Raw genomic sequence first — 15,129 nt, 5'->3', positions numbered from 1 at the left:
AGATGTGGCCTTTAGAAACGCGCGTTTTCTCCCGCGGCATTCGGCAATTCGTCTCGCATAGTCTCGCAGAATTCTGCAAGTGCTTTCGGGGGGGGGGGGCCTACTTAAAAAATCCCTCAATGTGTTTCGCTTCACAGAATATCCACCAGGTGGCGCATAAAAAACAATTTTACATTAGATTTTTTAGTTTACTTCACATTACGTCATGATTGTGAGAAAACATCCACGATAAAATATAAATTATAAATAGTAATAGACACAAATATTTACAGTAGGCTACTGTATTATACAGACATTTGAAAATATTTGTAAATGCAAAAGGTTCGTCAAAATTGTCTTAAGACAAGAAGGGGTATTGGACAACGTTTACGAATTTTTATATGGTTTGTCATTGCTGTGGTTTCCAGGAGATGAGTGCATGCAGAATATTTAACATTGCTTTTATTAAAACAGCATAGTGACGTTCTTGCCAGCGCATAACTTTTTTGTACAACTATTAAGATGATTGTGCATGCAATGCGCATTTATATAAGTGCAACAGAGAATTTAGTGTGAGCATAATACACGTGACTCTGCCTGTAAAAACCCAGCAGTATTTTTTTTTTATATATATATATAGGCTACACAAAATCATCCTAACATAATGAAAGGCTTAAATAATGCGACTTACCCAGATTCTTAATTCGTGCAGATATTTATTGTGTGATTGTTCTTGGGCAGATATTTCTTGTGAGGTAATTTATATTTTGGGCGCATCTGATTTGCCATTACATTATTAATAAATATTTTAATTGAACTGTCTTAATGCATTAAGCATAAAGATTTTTCCACGTTAGTCTCAGAATGTCCGGGGTTGGTTTGAGGTCTTGCCCACAGTTTGTAAATCTTCTAAATATTCATATTCACAAATTCCATACAAAGGGTGATCAACAGTTATGACTTCTAAAATAAAATAAAAATGACCAGATAAGAGGTATCTGATTGACAGTTTGACAGATGTTGTTTAAAAAAATAATTATAACATTATGGGGAAGTGGTATTAAATATTTGGTAACACATAATACAATTATTTTAATTACGCATTTTGATCAGTTTTGCTTTTACAAAATGTTCCCTGTTTTTTATATAATTAATTTAACCTGAGATGTGCGTTATATCGCTTTTCGATCATTCTTTTTGTTGTCGAATTTTGACACAGTTTCATTATTTGTTCATAATAATTTGATTCATAATTGTCATTTTTTTCTAAAAGTAGCAATATTCTAAAGAGATACATACAGACAGTGTACGTGTACCCACCAGATTTCGTCATGAGTCATTTTGTACCCACCACTTTTAACTTCCGTTGACCGTTTTCAGTGGTTATGAGGAGCAATATGAGAGAAAAAATTGGTAATCATTGTCTGACACAACAAAAAAACATTATAATATTAATTTTATTTTAATTTTCGTGTTCGCATTTATGAGAGAAAAAACAACGTGTCAGTTTACGGTTATGGACGTGAGCGCTCTGAAAGCGGCACTAAAAGACTGCTTTAAAACTTTCACCTTAAACAGAACAGCTGCCTTTCTTTAAATTGAATTTCGTTTTGTATTAATTATATCTTAATTTTAATCAATGTTTCGTGAACCAATTGCCTGGATTTAAGAAGTAAATAAATATAGGCCTATAGCAGACAATCACGACATTGGAGGCGCCGGCGAGTGAACTGGAGTTCGTCTCATAAATGAACCGAAACTCGGCGTATAATACACATTCACAGCGTATTTAGACACATTTAGACGCATTCATAATCATTACTTTTACCGGATCTTTGTGGCAAGCTTTATGCGTGCGGCCGTGCGCTTGAGTGCGGCTATACGCTCATTACTTAATACAAAGCATAAGCCTCTTCCTGTTCACCCAAGGTAAAAGAAATTCAGTTTAAATTAATAAGTAATATTTATCCTGCTGCTGAAACCCTAAGGAAAAGGTTCAATTTCAAAGGTTCTGTTCATGTTTTTTGTATGACAGAACACGAAACAATTGAACACCTTTTTTTCTCTTGTTCAGTCACAATGGGGTTTTGGAAGGATGTTTATCGGTGGTTAAATATTGGGATCAACAACTCTTTGTTTAACAAATTTCAAGTGATGTGGCTAATTCGTACGAATTAATACGACCTCACTCGTACGAATTAGTTTTAGATATTTAGATTAGATATTTTTGCAAAAGCGTACATATTTTACGAATTGCCCAATTCGTATGAATTCATACGAATGACCTACCCCTGACCCCGCCCCTAAACCTACCCATCACGTGGGTTTAGACAAATCGTACAAATTCGTACGAGTGAGGTCGTACGAATTCGTACGAATTAGCCATCTTTTTATCATTCTTACGAATTCGTACGAATTGGTCGTGAGATAGTGTTGATAGTGTTGGGATGGTCTGTCAAAAAAGGTATCTAAAATGGTGAACATTATTTTCATTATGGGGAAGTATCATATACACAAAAATAAGTGGAATAACAGCAAGCCCAACATAAACTGTTTTAAGAATGAAATTAAAAATTATATAGCATCTCTAAAGGTGTTATCGGAAGAAAACCAGTCCATAAATGAGTTATATGAAACAATGTCAGAGTCTCTTGCTCCTTGAGTTTACAGTCCTATGTTCGTAAACGCGCTTGAAGCACTATGTTGTTTTGTCAGCCCCTGTAATTATTATTTATTTATTTTTTTTATTTTTTTTATTTATGATTTATATATGATGTGAGTTTGTACTGTTTTAAATGCGAGCACATGTTTTTCCTCAAACGAGTTCTTGATGTAAATTTAAGTTCAAGTTTATATGACATTGTAAATTGAAAATAAAGCTTTTTTTGAAAAGTTATAAACATTAATTTGAAATAACTTAAAGCGTAGGCTATAGTAGATTTGCTTAAATAGCATTTAAACAAGGGATTAAAACCCCGCCCACGCGCTGGTGAAAACAGGAAAAAACGGTTTTCTTTTGATTCCCTGAGAGGAGATCGATTAGCATTGGGGGTTGAATCGGCAGACCTGGGGGGTGGGTGGTTGTAATTTCTTGACTCTGTGTCATGGTAGCAGCTAAAACAAGCAGCTAAAACAAAGACTGTGCAATTAATTACATTTTGGAAATAACTTCCTTCATGTCGTTTTATTTATACACTGTAAAAAAAAAAAATTATTTTAATTTGTAAGTAAAGTATTAAATATGTTTTACAAACAATTGGTTTACAAACTCTTGGAGGTTTGTGGTTCAGAAGAGTGGTGCTTGTGTTTAGACTTGTGTTTTACGTGATTAAATCAGGAAGATTACGTTAGTTTCTGTCCACACGGAGACGCATTTAAGACGATTTAATCAGGAAATGGAGGCACCGGCGCGATATAACATGCATTGCTCGTGAACTGAGCTTGTCTCATAAATGAATCGAAACTTAGAAATGTATCTAGAAAGCTTGAAATGTCCACTTTTAAACAAAACAATTCAAAACGAAAAGAAACAGACAACTCTCTTATGTAGTCCGTATGCAGTGTGCATTTCTCTCTACAGGCACGTTCACAATATCTGCGAAGATGACGAGTCAGCATTGTCAACATCTTTGACTGACACATAGAACACTAGTTTATTAATAAACGATTAAAATGTCTCCTTGCTATATTTGACACATGATTACTTTTGCCGGTTCTTTGTGGCAAGCTTTATGCGTCCGTTAACTATCGAATATCGTGACTCATATTTTGTACCAGACCATTTATGGTTGTTCATATTGTTCAACAAAGTTCTTGATAAAAAAAAGAAAAGAAAAAAAGAAGCTACTGTGCCTAATATTATTGTTGTATACAGCGCGCAAGGTTTATGCGCATGCTTTAAGTCTTCTCCGTTTTTAGTGTACTGTATGTCTGTGGCAGAATTACAGCGCCTGGTCTGGTATAGGCTACTAGGCTACATCGTTTTGAGTCGGTTTCAGTGGTTTCGTGTGTACGCAGATATTTCTTGAGACGACGCCATGTTTACGGATTTTTTTTTTTTTTTAACGGGGAAAAAAAATATCGGATAGGGAAAGCTCTGGCTTCGTGTGGATGTGGCCTCAGTGTAGGACAGTTTGTCAACAAAATGCAAAAAAAAATAGTATATTTATAAACATCGCTAAACAAAGAGTGAATAAGAATTTAAAAAGTAATGACGTTTTTTATGTTTTTATGCACTTAGTTTTGTTGCAATTTCACCAAAAACTTATAATTAGGAAATACACACAACACGCTAAACTTATATTCTTTATATGTTAAAAATGTTGTAAAAAAAAAAAACCGTATTATTCTTATATAATAAGAATAACAATATGATACATTTATATTGCGCTCAAAATGATTTAGATATGGAAAGAGGAATTCTTCTCAACTACCACCAATAAAGTTTTAAAATTCTTCTTTAGAAAATAATATATTTTGATGATTCTGCAAGTTCAGCAGACAGTGAGGTTCGGGTTTGTTCCGATCAGAGCTCGTGAGTGGAGAGCGCATTTCTGAATATTCCGCTCCGCTCGTTCATTCCGCAGGGTCCCTCGCTCAACAGATGTCCTGTTGCCTGGTTCGAAAATATGTGGAATAAGGGCTGCTTCCGACTAACATTTTTTTTCCTAGTCGACTAGTAGGCTAGTTGTTCATTTAAGTAATTCGTGGACAAATCGCCCCTTTATATTAATTTAATTAGCCTAGTTATATAGCCTACAGGATAATGAGCGTTTACGTAATATAGCACTCAAGCGCACGACCGCACGCATAAAGCTTGCCACAAAGAACCGGTAAAAGTAATGATTATGAATGCGTCTAAAATGTGTCTAAATACGCTGTGAATGTGAATGTGCATTATACGCCGAGTTTCGGTTCATTTATGAGACGAACTCCAGTTCACTCGCCGGCGCCTCCAATGTTGTGATTGTCTGCTATATTTACTTCTTAAATCCAGGCAATTGGTTCACGAAACATTGATTAAAATTAAGATATAATCAATACAAAACGGAATTCAATTTAAAGGCAGCTGTTCTGTTTGAGGTCTCTGTGAAAGTTTTAAAGCAGTCTTTTAGTGCCGCTTTCAGTGCGCTCACGTCCATAACCGTAAACTGACATGTTGTTTTTTCCCTCATAAATGCAAACACGAAAATTAAAATAAAATGAATATTATAATGTTTTTTTGTTGTGTCAGACAATGATTACCAATTTATTCTCTCATATCCAGTTCACTCGCCAGCGCCTCCAATGTCGTGATTGTCTGCTATATTTACTTCTTAAATCCAGGCAATTGGTTTATGAAACATTGATTAAAATTAAGATATAATTAATACAAAACGAAATTCAATTTAAAGAAAGGCAGCTGTTCTGTTTGAGGTCTCTGTGAAAGTTTTAAAGCAGTATTTTAGTGCCGCTTTCAGAGCGCTCACGTCCATAACCGTAAACTGACATGTTGATTTTTCCCTCATAAATGCGAACACGAAAAATAAAATAAAATGAATATTATATAATGTTTTGTTTTTTTGTTGGGTCAGACAATGATTACCAAATTTCTCTCTCATATTGCTCCTCATAACCACTGAAAACGGTCAAAAAAATCGAACCAAAAGTCAAATTAATATGGACGGAAGTTAAAAGTGGTGGGTACAAAATGACTCGTGACGAAATCTGGTGGGTGCGTACCCACCGTCCCCACCGAAATCGACGCCTATAGGGAAACATGATAATATAAAAAGTACTGTACAGTAATGCAGAAAAGCGCATTACAACCATGTTAAAGCTATTTAAAACGTTAAGATGCAAAAAGGAACTAAAGATAATGATATTGCGCAAATGCTCTCGGTCTCTTCAAAGGTCTTTGCAAATTATTGTGTTATAAGACTCAGTTATCATACATCACATCTCTTCTACTGTAAGTACACAGAAAAAAAAAATAAGACAAATGATGCGCGTTTGAGTCAGATTTTTATGAAGAATATGTGACTGTTTATGTAACTGGCAAAAGAAAACATTGTCTTCGTCATACTTCGTCAACTCAGTATGGCCACATGAAACAAGACTGCCATCTACAGGTTTTAGTATTTCCTGCGTCCAACACCTAATCCCCCTTCTGCACGATCCCGCAAAATTTCGGAAGTGCTCGCGGCATTCTTCTCTCTGAGACGCGCATTTTTAAAGGCCACATCTGTAAAGATAAGAACCGCCCACCATTGTTTTTTATACCAAAATGCTAAATATAATATAAAAAGTTGGCACTTTTAACAGTGGTTTTAACCGCTCCCGCTCCCTTCCACTAGATGGGGCGTGACGTCATAAGAGGAACTCACTAGTAACCGGCATAGTCATAGCTATAGATGCCTTACATAACTACAGAAAAGTTGGTTGTATGTTTTATTTGATTAAAAAAATTATGGATAAAATAACTCAACTGTAAACATACTCGTGTGTGCTGACTTCAAGGGGACCGTGATTCTGCCTGAAATGAGAATAAGCTATTCGCAAAACAAACGGGTTCAGGCACCGGGTTCAGGCACGTCAGATCAGCCGGTCGCAGGTCGAGCTGTTCCACGTTCACCTCACGGCAGCACATACTCTCCACTGCTGATTCAACTGGGTGGCATAGCCCACACAAACACAGTGATGGGGACATCGATCTCTCTTTTTCTTTTCTGACAATAAACATCGCTAATTAAATCGTGAGAAACTGATAAAGCGTGGATTGAGGAAGGGTATTACATGACGTTTGAGGCGTCGATGAGACTAGCAATTGGTGCCTGTGCAGTGTGTGCATCTCTACAGCTCTGATTTGGACTGACACCATGTAAGTAAATAATGTCTTCAGTCGTTGTCCCTCCTTGCTATTCTACATGACGGCAAACTTTTGAAAAGACTGGCTTGTTCCCTTATATTATCCGGGTTAAGTTTGCACCAGGCTAGCCTAGACTAGCTCTAACGTAGCTACTCACCAGGACACCTGGCCAACCCTCCACTCATTCTCCTCACACCAAGCATTAATAACTCTTTGAGTGCCATGGGTCCTGGCAATTTCCTCCCCTCTCTCACGCCTGACCGGTTAAAAATTGTAGGGCTGAGGTCCATAAAGAATTTGATGGTTTCCCACATCCTCAGTCGTTCTCCAAATAGCCATAATACAGTAGGAATCTAGCAGAGTATGGGTTGCGAGTTCCTCTTATGACGTCATCACCAGTTACTGAAAAAACACGCTACCTTTGAAGAAACCCCAATAAATGTTATTTTAACGCTTTTTAAGACAGAAATAATTAAATGTATACATATAGAGCACTTTAATTTACACATTAATTGGCTGTGGTAGTTAACCTGCAACTTACACTTTAAGGCTCCAGACTCCCGGTGTGGGGGGCCCACTAGGAGGCCCCCTTAAGCCCAGAGTATGGAGCCCCAACTCGGCTTGGCTCCCAAGATACACCCGGTCAAACTTTCAGCTTGACTACAGCTACAACTCCAGTCAAGCCGACTTAACCCTCTGGGGTCTAAGGTGTTTTTGGGGTCCTTGAGATGTTCTGACATGCTCTTACATTTGTGCTTTTTTCAGTTGCTTATAAACATTTTAATGGCAAAGGTGTAATTACACTCTATTTAGCACAAACAGGGCTACCATAATATGTGAGCAACATGTATGTACATGTTTGTATTTTTGAGAAAATAATGTTTATGCATGGTTATTGAAAAAACTAAAAATGAAAATGTCTTAAATAAGGCCACAAAACACATACTAAATATGTGTCCACAAGACTTCTGAATAATGCATTTTGTCGCCTAGAGTTTTTTCTTCAAAATTATGTGAAAATCATCCTGCCTAATCATTCACATAAAACAATACATTGATCTAAGTTTTGTAAGACACTTTTTGTTTGGAAAGGCAATATGCGGGTGGGCGTGATTCACACCTGAGGAGACAATGGGTCCCCGCATAATGAGGCTGCATACTTAATGAGCCTTTCATTCAGGTGTGTGACTGAGCCACAAGAAAGAATGCAAGGACAATATATATATATATCGTCGCTGTCCGATGAAAACACGTAGGCTATGTCCATTTTGCCAATTTTGAGATTTTTCGACGGATAGAATTCCAGGTTCATTTCCGTATACAGTATGCTTCACATATCTAAATGACCAATGAAAAGTTGTGAAATCATGTCATCTGATTTTCACGTATATCCATTTGGTGTCAAAGCTGTCAATCACGCCGCGTATCTCCCGCCCTGTGGAGGCATCTCGCCGGTCTAAGCGTCTCTGGTAGCTCAGCATTGGATAGCCGAATAACTCTGTGAGGTAAAGTATCAGCAAACGTTTGTTTTTGACAACTGTTCAAGTTTATTATATATTCGCAATATATTCACAACTGTTATTTACCGGTAAATGGTCAAGACGAAGTAATTGTCACTGTTTATTGTGGAGATGTTAACGCACGGGTCTGTTAACTTAAGCAATACTTTTAAGGTAGTCTAATATTTTTCTGACTAATAAATTACTGACACAATAAAGGGTAGATTTAAATAAAGAATAACGAATTTTAAATAAAGAAAAACAAAATTTAAATAAAGAAAAAAACTAAATTTAAAAAAAGAAAAAATGAAATTTAAATAAAGAAAAAACGAAATTTAAATAAAGAAAAATGACATTTAAATAAAGAAAAAACGAAAATTAAATAAAGGAAAACCCGAAATTTAAATAAAGAAAAACGAAATTTAAATAAAGAAAAACGAAATTAAGTTAAATTAAAAACGAGATTAATTTAGATTGATAACGGGTAAAAAGGCTAATAGCCTACATGTCGTGTCCGTGTACTTTTTCGTTCATTCATTATTCTATTTCGGAATGAAAGATGAAATGTAAAAAAAAGGGTGCAGCTTGTTTTTTTGTTTAAAAGAAAAAAAAACAGAAATGGCTGTATTTTTTTGTACATAGCATAGCCTACTTTGTTATGATTTTAGTATCATAATGATTAATAAATGCACGCACAATTATCTGTGAACTTGATTTGAAGCCTTTCAACTTGTGTGTGCAAAATGCAGAATTAAATGAATGTGCAACAATTTGTACAAATAGAGTCTGTAGGTCTACTATACTGTTGAAAGTATGAAAAGTGAACAGCACGAGTAATAGGATGCACAATTTGAGACGGGTCAGACATGATTTTGACCACTTCATTAAGTTTTGTTTTGTAGAAAACCTTTCTTTAAAGTGAATTTCGTTTTGTATAAATTGTATCTTAATTTTAATCAATTTTTCATCAACCAATTGCCTGGAGTGGATTTAATAAATAAGAAGCAAATATATAGCAGACAATATAATCATGGAGGCAACCGCGCAGTCACTTGCATTGCACGTTAACTGGAGCACATCTCATCCTAACTTAACGAAACTCAGTGTATGCCTCACACAGACATGAGAAAGACATCAAATACACAAAGCTTGAAAAGTCTTTAAACGAAATAATTCAAAACGAAAATAAAAAGGCTACTCTCTGATTATGTATGATTATATGATCATAGAGCCTAGCCTATTTTGTGAATTGTTCATTCCCGGTTGGCACACATTTTGCTGCCCTTACAAAAGTGCCGCTCTAGGCAATTGCCTAGTTCGCCTATATGGACGCGCCGGCCCTGGGGTCAGCAATGAGTGTATTGATTCATTGTCCCTTCATAGTTTGCAAGAGACATTTAATAAACTGAGACGTAGGCTATTTAATAAACTGAGCGTAGCCTATTCACTTGTCAGTATGAAACGCGACTTGGCCATTCTAATTAATGATCGGAAGAACGCGTATCGACCACCGTTACTGTAAAATATGCACGTATGTCCATTTAAACTCGATTTTGGTCAAATGTGGATTATATCATTACACTGGCAAGAATATGGTTACATTTAAAGATGCCGTACCAAGTATGACAATGCTATGTTGAACTGCTTTTGAAATTACTGTGTTTTTTTCACTTCCTGAAAAGTAACCGTTTTGGACATACGTGAGTTTCATCGGGCAGCGACGATATATATATATAAATAATTGGTTCACAGTTGTTGTTGTTTTTTCCACAAATTGTGCTTGCAAATTATATAATATCCAAGGTAAACATTTCTAGTAATTGTGCAGTTAATTGTTCTCATACTGTATTTTCAGATTTGGAATATATTCTCTACCTAAATGTGTCACTAATAAAGCATAATAAAATTATTTAAAGAGAAGGCTTATATTGACCTTTTAAGATTTTGTTTACATCTATCCTTGTATGTATGTATGTATGTATATATTTATTTATTTATTTATTTTTTGCTATTTTATTAAAAAGGTTATACAATTACAACAACAATTAAAATTGTAACAATATTTCCAGTGTAATCTTTCTTTGTAAAACTAAAGTATACATTTTATCATACGTAATTCAATTCATATGAGCAGAAATTGGCAACATTATAAGCTTATTTGATGTGGTAGTATTTTACAGTAAAAACTTTATAATCTATCCGATTTTTACTCATCTCAGTATAGCAATAGAGTTTGGTAAAAGCTGTTCATTCATTCACACAAAGAAACGCGATTCATTTTTAAACAGTATTTTTGCCAGCTGTAGTAGCTACACAACAGCGCGCATCTGTGCGTTCATTCATTCACACTCAGAAACGCTATTCATAAACAGTATTTTTGCCAGCTGTAGTAGCTACACAACAGCGCGCATCTGTGCGTTCATTCATTCACACTCAGAAACGCGATTCCTAAAACAGTCTTTTGCGTGTACAGACACTTGCAATTAGAACAAAGCAGATATAGAACTGACCTATTCCTCAGCCGGATCCCTTTGCTCCTCGAAATGAAACTTCCAGCACTTCTGAGGTAAATTTTTCAGGATTATTATCAAGATAGTATTATTCCTCACAGCGTCGTAAAGTACATGAGTCTGAAAGTGAACTCGCTGTGTGTGTTATCCAGCTGATGTGGGCGTTTCACAGGTTTGCATGGATTGCTCTCAGATCATTTGCGTTTGAATAGCGCGCACTCTCCGTGGGCAGAGTCACATTAAAACTTAATGAGCTGAGATGAGAACGACTGACATCTCTCTTTTTTCATACATATTACATAAACTGTGAATATTTTTTTTATATAAAAATTACTTCATTTAAAAGAAGAGAATTCAAGCTTCATGCCTGTGTGTCTGTATGCCTGTTTGACTGAGAATTCGCTGAGTTACAGTTCATTTCCGGACGCGTTTCAGAATGGACTACACTGACAGAGAGAAAGCAGAACTCGCATCATGTTTATTTTTCTTTATTTGGCAAAAAGCACAACACTTTGTTTTTATTGTGACTATACACAAAAATAATACACCCTTAACAGGACCAATTGATGTATGAAACGTGTATGGAAGATCAAAGTCAACTTTGTATTTAGAGTCTCTATTGCACTGATAAGGAAAAACGCGAGCTGGTATCGCCGGCGATACCGGCGACCCCAGGGGGTTAAGGCTCCAGTCCACCGGCCACTAACACCTACCCATCTCACCCAGGGCTCTAATCAAACATTAGCAAAAGGATTTTTTTTTTTTTAAGACTTCCCTGTCACTGAATAATTGTTGGTCCAATTCAATGTTTTAAATTGTAGTAGCAAGTATAGTTTCTGTTCTCAATACACTTCATGACCATCTTGAAAATTGTGACGTTGATTCTTCTCTTGGGAATGATGTTTGTTTCGGTCTTCAGCACCGACTGATTCGGCTCCGTTCGCTCTCCCTCGCATCTGCGTTTGAACCATACCAACGGTTTTCCTCAGGTGTATGTTGTGCAATGTTAGTGTAAACATTACAACAGGAAATGACAAGAGTCTAATCTACCAGTTAGCTCCACTGGTAGCTAAGCATATGGGGTTTATATGCTTAGCTACCAGCGGAGCTAACTGTTAGCTAAGCATATTGCCATATCCGGAGCTAACTCTTGCCATATCCGGTCGGGAAAAACAGCAAAAACGCCCTTCTTGCAAAGGAACGATTCGAGCGCCGTCTTCTGTTCCTCTTTTAGATAAAAAGCCAAGTCTAACTTGTTCATTGTAGTGGCCAAAGCCATTTCAAACAACTGTTGTTCATCCATAGCCATCTTGCAATGTTTACAAATGACTTAGACGTCACAGCGCTGTCGTCATCTGTTTAGCTCGCCTCTGGCCCGCCTATATCAGATAACCCGATGTGATTGGTGCAGCTAGGATACAAGGGCATATTTAATGAGCATTACTTGACGCCAGAGTAAACTCGCTAAGCAAATTCAACTTGTGCTCTCGCGAGAACTCTGGATTTCCAGGGTAATCTCGCCCACTGCCAGTTCACCCAATAGTATACCCCAGGATTCCAGTTCCAGAAACACATCGGCCAGCTTGAGGGGCGGCACCAAGTATGCATTTGAAAATCTCACTGCACGCAATTGGATAACACTACGACCAATCACAACTTGTGATTGGTCGTAGTGTTATCCAATTGCGTGCAGTGAGATTTTCAAATGCATACTTGGTGCCGCCCCTCAAGCTGGCCGATTTTCATTAGTCGATGCCAGACCATTAATCTTTCAGATTTAGGTCTGGATTTCCATGCTAGGGCGAGATCACACAGACCAAAACAAAATCAGACATTCCAAGACAGAATGCACATTTCAAAGTAAAATAACTGGCTGTAGAAGTGTTTTTCAGAGAAACGAGAATGTGAACTCAGCATATTTCCTAAATATCTGCAAACATATTATGGTATTTTATGCTTTAGTAGAGTGAAAAAGTTACATACAGCACCTTTAAGTCTCCACTGTTTTTGCTCTGTAATGCATGGAAGTCGAGTGTGTTTCGTGTTGTATTTAATGTTTCTATCATAGATGCTGCCACAGTGCTAGTATTGATGTTTTTTCATTTGTTTTGTTTCTGTCAGGACTGGAACGGTAGCGACCGCTGGACTCAGTATCTTCCCGAACTGAAACAAACATTTCCCATTTTACTCACCTGCTTTTCTGCAAACAGATTGAAATGGATTTAATAACCTACAATTGTGAGGAATCACTTGAAATGTCAAGATACAATATTCATCTGTCTGGATGTTTTATACACATTGGCCTGTAACATAATATGAATATTAGCCATTAGAGTGTGTGTACATATGTATGCATGTATGAATGAGAAATTGAATAATTAAATTTGGTTACTTTTAAATGTGTTTGTGTTTACTTTTACTAACAGATTAAAACAGACCACAGCAACAATATAAGGAACAGGCCTGGACTGGCCAACGGGAGCACCGGAAGAATTCCCAGTGGCCTGGCAAATGATTTGGCCCGGTGCCTTTAAAAAAAAAAAAAGAACAAAACAGTCTGATCTCTGTCCTGCAAAACCTATTTATGAGCAAACATGAAACATTTCTTTGCACGTGTCTCGCTCATTTATTTGGCGAGATGATGGACCCTATATAAACAACCCTACATATATATATAAAGTGATCATTTCCGAATTTGGCATGAATTAAATCATGAATTGGTTAGTCTTGACTTGGCAACGCTACAATTCAGCTCACGTCCGCTGCCGCGCCTCTAGCCAATTTTCCACTACAAAAAATATTTAGGTTGAGATTACATGTATGAATTAGCTTGCTCAAACATTTTGGTAACACTTTATAATAACGTTCAGTTGTAAGTCATTAATAAGTGGTTAGTTAATGATGAACTAATCATTTACAAAACATTCATAAATGATTAGCAAGTGATATACTAACATTTTATGTATGTTTTGTAAATTGTGTTAAGTCATTTACTAATCATTTATGAAACATGACTATGCATTCATAAATGATTAATAAGTGTTATGTTCATTATTTCATGTATGTTTTGTAGATTCAGTTATGTCATTTACAATTGATTAGTTAATGATTAACTTATCATTTACAAAACATGACTATGCGTTTCATAAAGGTTTAATAAATGATGTTAAATTTTTTTGTATGTTTTGCTCACATCAGGTGCACAGTGGTTAAAGACTCCATGTATTTCAGAGAAGACAGCTGTCTATACCCTCACCAGTCAGCACTTACACTGCAGTACACACTACAGTGTTCAACACCTGTTATAGATGTGTAAACGCATGAATAAATCATTTACAACACTTTCTGCATCCCCTAATCTAAAGTGTAAACTATTCATCACTTGTAAATGTCTTACACTTAATTTGTAGATTACCACTTCAAGAATCAAAAAGGCATAAGATCTACGAATGTTATCTACGAATGTATATGTAACACATTTACAAGTGATGAATAGTTACACTTTAGATTAGAGGATGCAGAAAGTGTTATAAATCATTTACAACACTTTCTACATCCCCTAATCTGTTACACTTACCTGTTACAAATGATACTTACCTGTTACAAATGATCTGTACGTGTATTCAAGGCATTTACAACACTTTCTGCACCCTCTAATTGCTACATACATACAAAAAAAAAAAAACATTATTTATTAAACATTTATGAAACACATATTCATGTTTTGTAAATGATTAGTTAATCATTTACTAATCAATTGTAAATGACTTTTAACTGAATCTACAAAACATACAATAATTAACATATCACTTATTAATCATTTATGAACGCATAGTCATGTTTCATATATAATTAGTTAATCATTTATTAATCACTTGTAAATGACTTGTAATGGAATTTACAAAACATACATAAAATGTTAGTATATCACTTGCTAATCATTTATGAATGTTCTGTAAATGATTAGTTCATCATTAACTAACCACTTATTAATGGCTTACAACTGAACGTTATTATAAAGTGTTACCAATATTTCAAGTTAAGAGCAATTAAAATAAATGAGTACAAAATAAAAATATGCAAGTTCTGTTCGCTTAAACTTTGAATTTCTTAACTTAAAAATTGTGATGGAACTGATTACCTACATTATTTTGAGTTTTGCCAACTTATTCAGGTTTACAGTGAAATTTCTTAGTGAAATATCTGGATGCATTACAGTAATGAACATCTGATGGATGATTTGTGCTTAATGGTCATGGAAATAATGCCACGATGCAAAAGATTTTGAATAAAA

At 35.8% G+C, this 15,129-nt stretch overlaps 1 long non-coding RNA gene across 1 annotated transcript in view; it reads left to right on the top strand.

Annotated features, from left to right (window-relative positions):
- The window catches only part of LOC311079649, a 30,674-nt gene extending 17,440 nt beyond the window's left edge, over positions 1 to 13,234 (top strand). The window contains exon 3 of the long non-coding RNA XR_014605433.1: positions 12,957 to 13,234. This is a non-coding gene — a long non-coding RNA (uncharacterized lncRNA). The remainder of the gene's footprint in view (positions 1 to 12,956) is intronic.
- Positions 13,235 to 15,129: the final 1,895 nt, after the last annotated feature.

The sequence above is a fragment of the Abramis brama genome (genome assembly GCF_963993115.1).
Source record: "Abramis brama genome assembly, chromosome: 3".
Lineage (NCBI taxonomy): Eukaryota > Metazoa > Chordata > Actinopteri > Cypriniformes > Leuciscidae > Abramis > Abramis brama.
Note: the sequence above shows the minus strand (reverse complement) of the source record. Positions and strands in the feature narration are given on the sequence as shown.